Source organism: Drosophila novamexicana, unplaced genomic scaffold (genome assembly GCF_003285875.2).
Source record: "Drosophila novamexicana strain 15010-1031.04,08,12 unplaced genomic scaffold, DnovRS2.1 tig00000193-arrow-pilon, whole genome shotgun sequence".
NCBI lineage: Eukaryota > Metazoa > Arthropoda > Insecta > Diptera > Drosophilidae > Drosophila > Drosophila novamexicana.
In genome coordinates this window covers 3082563-3091303 of record NW_020824787.1, presented here as the reverse complement: position 1 = coordinate 3091303, position 8741 = coordinate 3082563, and positions in this window count along the sequence as shown.

The following is an 8741-nucleotide window of genomic DNA, read 5'->3' as shown; positions in this document are numbered from 1 at the left end:
AATACATGATAGAAAAACAAACAGTTTAATGCCTGACTACCGCTGGAATGTAAGAAAATAGTTTTGAATATAAATTGCCCCCAAAAACTATGCACAATATTGTGCCTGCGAAATCTTGAAGGCATTTCAAGCTGAACAGAACCTTACACAAGTTCTGGTTACACCAGCCCCACATATTTCAATCTTAAGTGGCATCAAATTGATATTAAATTCCCATGACGCGAACATGAACACAGCCATCAAATTGTGGGCCAGGCCCCAAATCAATAAACTCATTATGGCTACAATTTTTCCTGTTTTTTTTTTTTTTTGTCGTGTTATGTGGCACGCATTGAATTTGACTTAATGACCAATTTGAAGGCAGCGCTATATTATTTGTCGGGCTGCTCAATTATATATTATACTCAAACGAATTGAAGTACACGCGGATATGGCTCTATTTATGCAAACGGCTTTGGGTAAATTAATAAAATTAATGCTAATGATATTGGCAACTAAATAAATTAGTTACTTAAAATGAATCATGACAGCGACAAAACAAACAGCCAAGGCATTACGAGAGTAATAGAAAAAATCTATTTAATGTTATGGGCAATTTCCTTGCTCGGGAAGCTATCTTTAGCCAAAAATCAAGCATGTTAAAGGTCCTTTACATGGATATGGCTGCTTTAAGTTAGCCAAAACTGAACTCAAAATCATGCGTTTGATAAAATGAATTATGGATTTATTTAACAGATATTTAACAGATATTACAAAAAACATATGTTACTTGTACTTTATTGCTCTAAATACGTTTTCAAGCAGCGTTTTTTTTCATTTCCTTACACTGCAATTTTATAGCTTTATATATAAAATGTTTTCCATTTACAAACAGCGCACACGTCGCGTATACGTAATGTCTAGGCCAGGTATTTAGCTCAAATATTAGCCAATTTTATTGTTTGTTTCTATAAATGTTAATACAAAATAAAAAGGAAAAGTGGAAAAGTGGAAATTGTCAGCTTTTTGAACTTAACTGACTGGCAATCGCCGTGACGCGTGTACAGGATGAGCAGGACATGTGGATGATTATAATAGGGCTGCGGTGGGCTGATGATGATGCCATTTTTTATGCCCACATTTATTGTTAACCGTTAGAAAATTTCACAACACGTTGCGCGTTTTATGGGCATGACTAAGCAGCGTGTCGCGAAAGGCGACCACAAAAAATATGTATCTAAAAGGAAGAAAAAAGAAGAGGAACCCAACACGAAACGCAACGATGCTGAAACAATATGAAGCAATATATATAGTAGACGGGTATTGTGTGAAAATCGAGCAAAAATTTTCAACTAAAAATAAAAATATAAATATACACATTGACATATAAACGGACATGCCGTGAACATGCCCATCGATTGCCTTCCTATTATTGTTATTGCTGCTGTCCTTGTTTATCCCTTTTATTTGTTTACCGAATCACGAAAATCTGTGCTGGACATTGGCTGCATTTGAGAAGTGTTGCAAATTTCAAGGTGGCTCAAACAATTCCCATCTCTTGTCTGTGTCGCATTTGTTGTGGTCTTTACATACATTTATGTGTGGTTAGTTAGGCAAAAGCAAAGAACCCGCTTTTCATACATGATTTTCTCTAAAGTCAAGAACTTGATGGCTTAAGTCAGTAAGCTGTATATAAAAATAATCTAGCAAAGGTATTTGATTGATTAGGGTTACTCGGTTTTTAAATATTACGGACCGCCTGCTAAATGTAAGCCAGGATTTCTGTATTACTGCAAGGATTTCCATCACTTACTCTACTTTTATTTAATGTTTCCTTATTCGGTTGGGTATTTATAAGTATTTGGTAGAGCATTAAATAATTGCATCAGTTAAATCAACTCTTGGCATATCAAACATGTTCTCCTTATGTCAACTTTTTGTCATATTTCACTTTCTCTTTAATTCTCTATAATATCCATTTTCCATTGTTGCTCACATCTTTTCTCCATTCCGTCGTTCATTTATATAAACCCTCAATCATACATTGATTGTCTATTAGAAGAAGGGATCCGTACGAATTTAAAAAGGCATTAAATTAAAAAATCAGACCATTTTTAGCTAAGATATTTAAAAAAAATCATCAAAAAAGTTTTGGTTTTCGAACCGAACTAGATTTTGAGAGAAAACGATTCTTCTTGGTCGATTTGGGTCAAAATTTAGATTTTTATGTTTTTGAAGCCATTCGATAATACTGATTCTTGAGAGTCCAAAATGGTAAAAATTCCAAAATCTGACCTTATTTGGCCGAGATAATCCAAAACATCATCAGAAAAGTTTGACTTTACACCTCTAGTGAATATAGCTTGATATATCAATTTCATCATATATATATATCTAAATTGAAAACAGCTTTCATATAACCACTTTATTTAATCTCAGAAGCCCTATGAAAGACATTTGCATCCATTATTAGCTCAATATGCGGCTGTCATGTGCCGCAGACACACATACTTAAATCGTAATCCTGCGATCTGTTACACGCCTATTTTGCATGTCATAAGCAAAATCTCGGCAATACTTTATATACATATAGACTAGATATATATGTATATACATATTTCTTAAGCAAAAGTGTTTATCTACATACAAATTAAGCTGCCGCTAAGTCGCCTGCGGCTGATGCTGGTCCAACATTTTCGGGTTCGGCCTATCAAACATTTCAAATCTTGGAACAATTTAGCGAAAGACGTTTTTCCCACGCGTTAGTTTGCCAGAATGAAGAAGAAGAAGCAGCAGCAGCAGCAGACGGGGGAAAAAAAACTCCTGAGGCTTGCATTAATTTAATGAGATTTTGCGCCATGACCTGCGGTTGGATTTCGGTTTGGTTTTTGCTTTGCTCGGCCGTCATCTCATTTGCTTTAAGTGTTGGCCAAAATGGCATTGACGGTTAGGAAATAGAAAGAAAACGAGAAAAGAAAAGCGTTTCAACGCCTTTTCTTTGGGCCCGTGTCTGTCAGTTCCTTTGACTGGGCAGTTTTCTTGGCCGCTTTGACATCCTGCGGCCAAAAGGCGTCACAACTCAAGCGGAATAACTGAAGTTGTCAGCTGTTGATGTTTTGACTTTGTTTATCTGATTCTTGTTGTTGTTGTTGGCTGACTTGTTGTTGCCAAGTGGTTTGCATAATGTCTACGTACGATGGTATATTCGATTTCACCCGATAGCTTTGCCAGCCTTATTGTGTGTTGCGTGTGTTTGGAAATTAGTTGGTAGAAATTGCCTATCAGTTGACAAGTTCCTTAGAAGCAAAAAAATACTTTGCCAAGCTTTGCATGAAGCAGTTGAGAATTATTAGGAAACATTATATTATTATATACAAATTTATAATATATAAAATCATTATAATTATCAATTGCTTTAAGTATTAGCCGATTGAGCTGCTTTACCTCTACATAAACTATAATGTTTTCTTTTAATTCTCAACTACTTCGACTACGCCAAAAACCTAAAATCCATAACAGGGTCCATGTACAGGGTATTGAATAACTATTGGCTGATGCTCAACTATGAGCATTAATTCTAAAACTTTAAAGAGCATACTGAAAAATAAATGTATTAAGTTTACTAAAGGGTATTTGCAAAGCCAGTATACTCTTGGTTAACATCGCACTATGAAAATTCCATAACTTTTAAAGCATGCTTTTATTTGAATCTCATGACATATCTTGTCGCTGGCAACAGCATGCAGAATTCAGACATATTTGCCAGCTCCGAACTTCACATAACTTAGGACGCATTCCAAGTTTATTGCCAGCTGCTCGAATGTGCTGCTGCCCTGTCGGAGTCCACAGATAAGACGCACATTATAAAGCCATAAAAGGGACGACAAGGCATAAAAATCAAATCAAATGCATTGCAATGACAATTGCTGCTGATGCTGCCTGGTAACAGGGATAACAAGGATTCATGAGATGAATTCTGACCGATTTCCGGCACATAAAGCACACATCAAATTATTATGATCGAAAATCAATGACAAAGAAAACTGACAAAATCAGCAGTTCGACATGTGTGGGCGGGGCTCCTCCCAATTGTTCAACTGGCAGCTTAAACAGAAAAAAAAAACAAAGAAATAGCAACAAAAAAAGCATGGCTTTCACATGGGTCGTTTTATTTCTAGTAAAAGCAACGCACAAATGTGTAAAGCAGATAAAAACGTGCTTATGAAAGGGTCGCCAAAGATAGTTTATGCCAGCCAAAGTTGCCATACTTTCGCCTGAATGGAAACGTTGCCAGCCTGTGGCTACAAATGCCGCTGATGGCCAGCCCTAGTGACTGGACAGCGCCAGGAACAAGGACTCGTTGTAAATCGGGGCGTGTCTGAAGTGCCCTCAAAGTTCTGTTTACTTAGTTCGCCAGCCCCAAACGAGGAAATCATTTAACCCATAAAAGAGGGGCGGGGGTCCGCTTGATCCCATAGAAAAGCCTTTAAGGTGGCAACCAGAAGTGTTGCATAGCCCTTTATAAATTAAGCCGGCAGTCGAGATGGCCAACAACTACAACAACGATTATAAACATGTTGACAAATTTCTTATGCGGCTTCCTAAACGCAGGCCATGTGCAGGCAACAAAAACACGAGTATTTAAAAAGGTGGCAACGTTTAAATACCCTACTTGAAATAAGGCACCATGGAGATCTCAGGCAAGAACTAAGGCAATGGCAAAGCATTTAAAATAAATACATCTGAAATTAAATAGAATATCTAGAGCTTTGTCCAATCCACAAGTATATGAAATTGTGATGTGACAAGGTTAATCGATAGATTATTAATTAAGTAAGTGTATTAAGTTAGCCCCAACAGCTTTCGATCAATTTTCGATTAATTGCTTTATTACTTAGACAAAATCAAATAAACCAGCTTATATAATTATCTCTAAGACATGCTTGAAATGTTACCTTCAGTGCGTAACAAGCTATATGACAAAGTCAACTTGCCCAAGTCAAGTGTAAAAAAAAATGCTCAAAGTACAATTTTAAGTACATGAAAAAGTAGAGAAAAAACTGCGCACAGCAGAAGGCAACTGAGCAGCAGCTGCGTTTGATGTGCTTGCCCCTGCGACGCACGGCGCACGGGGCAAGGCGCTGGCTGGCTAAGGGGCCAATGCATTTTGCTGCCACATTTTTGCAGTCATGCCTTTGGCTTGAAGGGCCCAACTTTCGACAAAGTGCAACTGCAACAGCAGCAGCAGCAGCAGCAGCAGCAGTAAAAGGAAACAGAAAGCGCCGTGGGACACATTTCAAGGATCTCTTTGTTTTGCGATGACATTATTAGCTTTGCGTCGTAAAATAAAGTGCTTTTTATTATAGTTGAAAATTTCATAATTTTACAATGTACTGCTACACGATATTATGAAAACAGTTTATAATAATAACAGTTCTTCGATTACCAAAAAAATTGGTGTACAAATTTTAAGGATATAAATTGTTCTATAACATTTTCTCGCCTCAACTTTAAGTACTTAAAAAGTTCTTAGCTTACGTCAGCATTTATTTTTATTTCAAGCAAACACTCATCTTGTCGTCTTAAATATGGTGAAAGCTTGTTAGGGGTAGCCCCTATAAATATAAACATTTAATTAAGTCCTTTACAGCGCCACGGGCAAAAAGAGAAGAAAAAAAAAAACGCCAAGTGTAGCCGGAGACGGCAACTTATTTACACATGACGCGTTATTAGGATGCTCATAAAAACACATTCCTCACAATTGTAGCTCAAGCAAGAGTCCTGGCAACACACACTCGCACACACACGCGCGCATTGAGAGAGCAGCTGATGCCGCTGTCAATTGCAGTTTGCATATAAATTAGCCTAATTAAAATGACAAGCATAAAAGGAACTTTAGTTAAATGTCTGTTTGATGTAAGACGATTCCAATAATTATTCTGAGCACGCTTAGAAAATTACCAACACCAACGGCGTGAAGCAGGCATTCGATGAAAGAGCTCCTCGAATATATATATATATACATAGATATATATGTCTAGTATATATGTGAGGAGTGCTTGCGGTTCTGTGGCCAGCTTGTAAAACTTTATGACTGAATTTGATGGTGCGTTGCATTTCCTGCAACCGGAATAACAGCTTCAAGATATTCGACTCATATATACCTGCACCAAGCGGAAAATGCAACTTAAGATCTTAGAGATATTCGATTAAAGTTCGACAACATTCAGCTGGTTGCAGCATAGCCACATATATATTTCATTTTGTTGTTAGTTTTAACTTTAAAAGTTAAAATAATAATGCATTTTTGGTGTGGGGAGTTTGTTCCAATTTAATATCTGAGCAACATTCCATTAAATATTTTTTTTAGCATGAATTTATGCTTTCCTTATTAAAAAAACTTATTTATTATACTCTCAAAAAGAAGTTTTTACTCATACCCAAATTAAAAACTTTACTCAAGCAAGCTTTAACCAAGCATAATTTTAATTTGCGCTTAAAAATTCGTCTCCTTTTAATTACAAATACAAGAAAATAGATAAATGTCATACAATATGCAAGCCCCAAACTTCCTATACTATTTCCAGACGGCAACGGGTAGAGCAAACTGTGCGAATGTTATGGCTTGTAAATTTCAATGTCTTCGACAGAGAGCAAAAAAGGAAAGAAAAAACAAATAAGAAACCAAAATGTGCTCAGAGTCCTGTCAACATAAAGTCGACAACAACAACTGCAACAAGAATGAAACAAAAACACTTTCTTGGTAGTTTCGGGCACTTCAGCCAGTAAAAATAAACTAGAAAGTACGTTGAGAAAGTGCAAACAAATGGAGAAAGTTACAACAACAACATAATCAAAACTTAAAATGAGCAACAAAATTTGTGCTGTTTGCTTTTTCATTTGACTTTTTGAGCGGTCGTCGCTCATTTTAACAGCAAGGCATAAAAAACAAGTAAGAGGTTCTAGTCGGGAGCTGCCGACTAGGAGATACCCTGAACCCTCTTCTTCCAACAACAAATGCATATATGTATATATACTATTCTTGAAGCTACATGTCAAGTTTGGTGACTCTAGCTCTTATTATTTACCAAAATTACCCAAAAAACAGGATATCGATATCGATTTTTATCGATTGATTGGAAACGGAGTAAGTTATCGATTATCGGAAACAAACACGATCTGCGCAGGCACTAGGAACATCTACATCTAAAATTTCAAGTCTCTAGCTCTTATAGGTTTTGAGATCCTCCATACGGACAGACGGACAGACGGACGGACAGGCGGACGGACGGACTGACAGACAGGCAGACAGACATGGCTAGATCGACTCGGCTATTGAAGCTAAACAAGAGTATATACACTTTATGGGGTCGGAGATGCTTCCTTCTGCCTGTTACATACATTTGGCTCAGTGGGTTCAGGGTGTAAACAACTGACTGCCACGCCCATTGCCAAACCAAAGGCGGTCGGCGGCCACCCGCTCACTTTTGCATACACTTAGCCCGGTGTTTAGCCCGGCCACAGTGCCACACAATTGTATACACACGCCCACATAATACAGTTCACTTTTTTGCGCAAATTAAAAAAGTTTAATGAAACTAGCTGTGATTTTTCTCTTCTTTTTTTATACTTTTAGCGGTTTTCGTGTTGTGCACTCGAAATTGCTGCATTTAATTAGCTTGCCACGGATTGGGCATGCAAATGGAATTTTATTTCATATTATATTTAGTTTTTTAGCAGGTTTCGTGCAAAATAGATATGGGCGACCAGCATGCCTGGCATCGTTGTTCTGTCGAATTTGTTTTGTTGGATTTTAATTAAGTTTGACTTATCCTAATTAAAATATTTTTAATGGAACTATAACTTTAGCTTGTATGCTTATATATAGATAACGTATATGTATATTGACAACAGCCTGTGCAAATGTTCCAATTATCTCTTTTAAATTTCAAAATCTAAACACTGCCCACTGCGAATAGCGAAAGTTCTTTCAAAAATTATATAAGTAACTACGATTATCTAAAATTTGCATACTCATACCAACTACATCAATAAAACATAGCTTAGTGTTAGAAGGATGTCTTATACTTGAACTTTCTTCAGATAATCCACCTAAGAGATCAATTCGTTTCGAATAAACATAAGCATTTGCGTATATCCACAATACTTACGCAATTTATTGCAAAATAAACCCACAGTATCTGTAATACGCATCTAAATAGTTTGAGTAATGATGCTTGAACTCGCGCCAGTTAATCTTTTTAAGTAATATCCCAGGAACGACAAAAAAAAACCCCTCCATAAAATGCCTTACGCAGAGGACATTTAACGGCAATGCAATCAATAAACTATGAACATTAAATATTATGAGTAGCCGAGTATTTCGCACAAAATGGCGGGCAATCATTTGCCCAGTGCTTTACAAATGGCAGCCATTTTGAAAAGTACTGCAAATAAAAGAAAGTGTGTGGGAAAAACTCTCGAGTCCGAAGCCTGGCAGAAAAAAAAAACAAACTTTCGACCACTTTCGCCTTAGCTAAGTTTTACGACTGTCGAACAAAATTTTTGTGCCGTGCAAACAAAGTAAAAGCGAAAACGGAAAACGTTGCTTTCATTTGAATGGAAATACGCCCCCAACTCCGCCCGTTCAATCTTCAATCCTTTTGCCGGCAACGGAAAATCCAGCTGCACTACGTCACAGTTTTGTCGTCATTTTACTGCTCAACTTCTGCTAATGCAAAAGATATGTAGCATAAGTATTT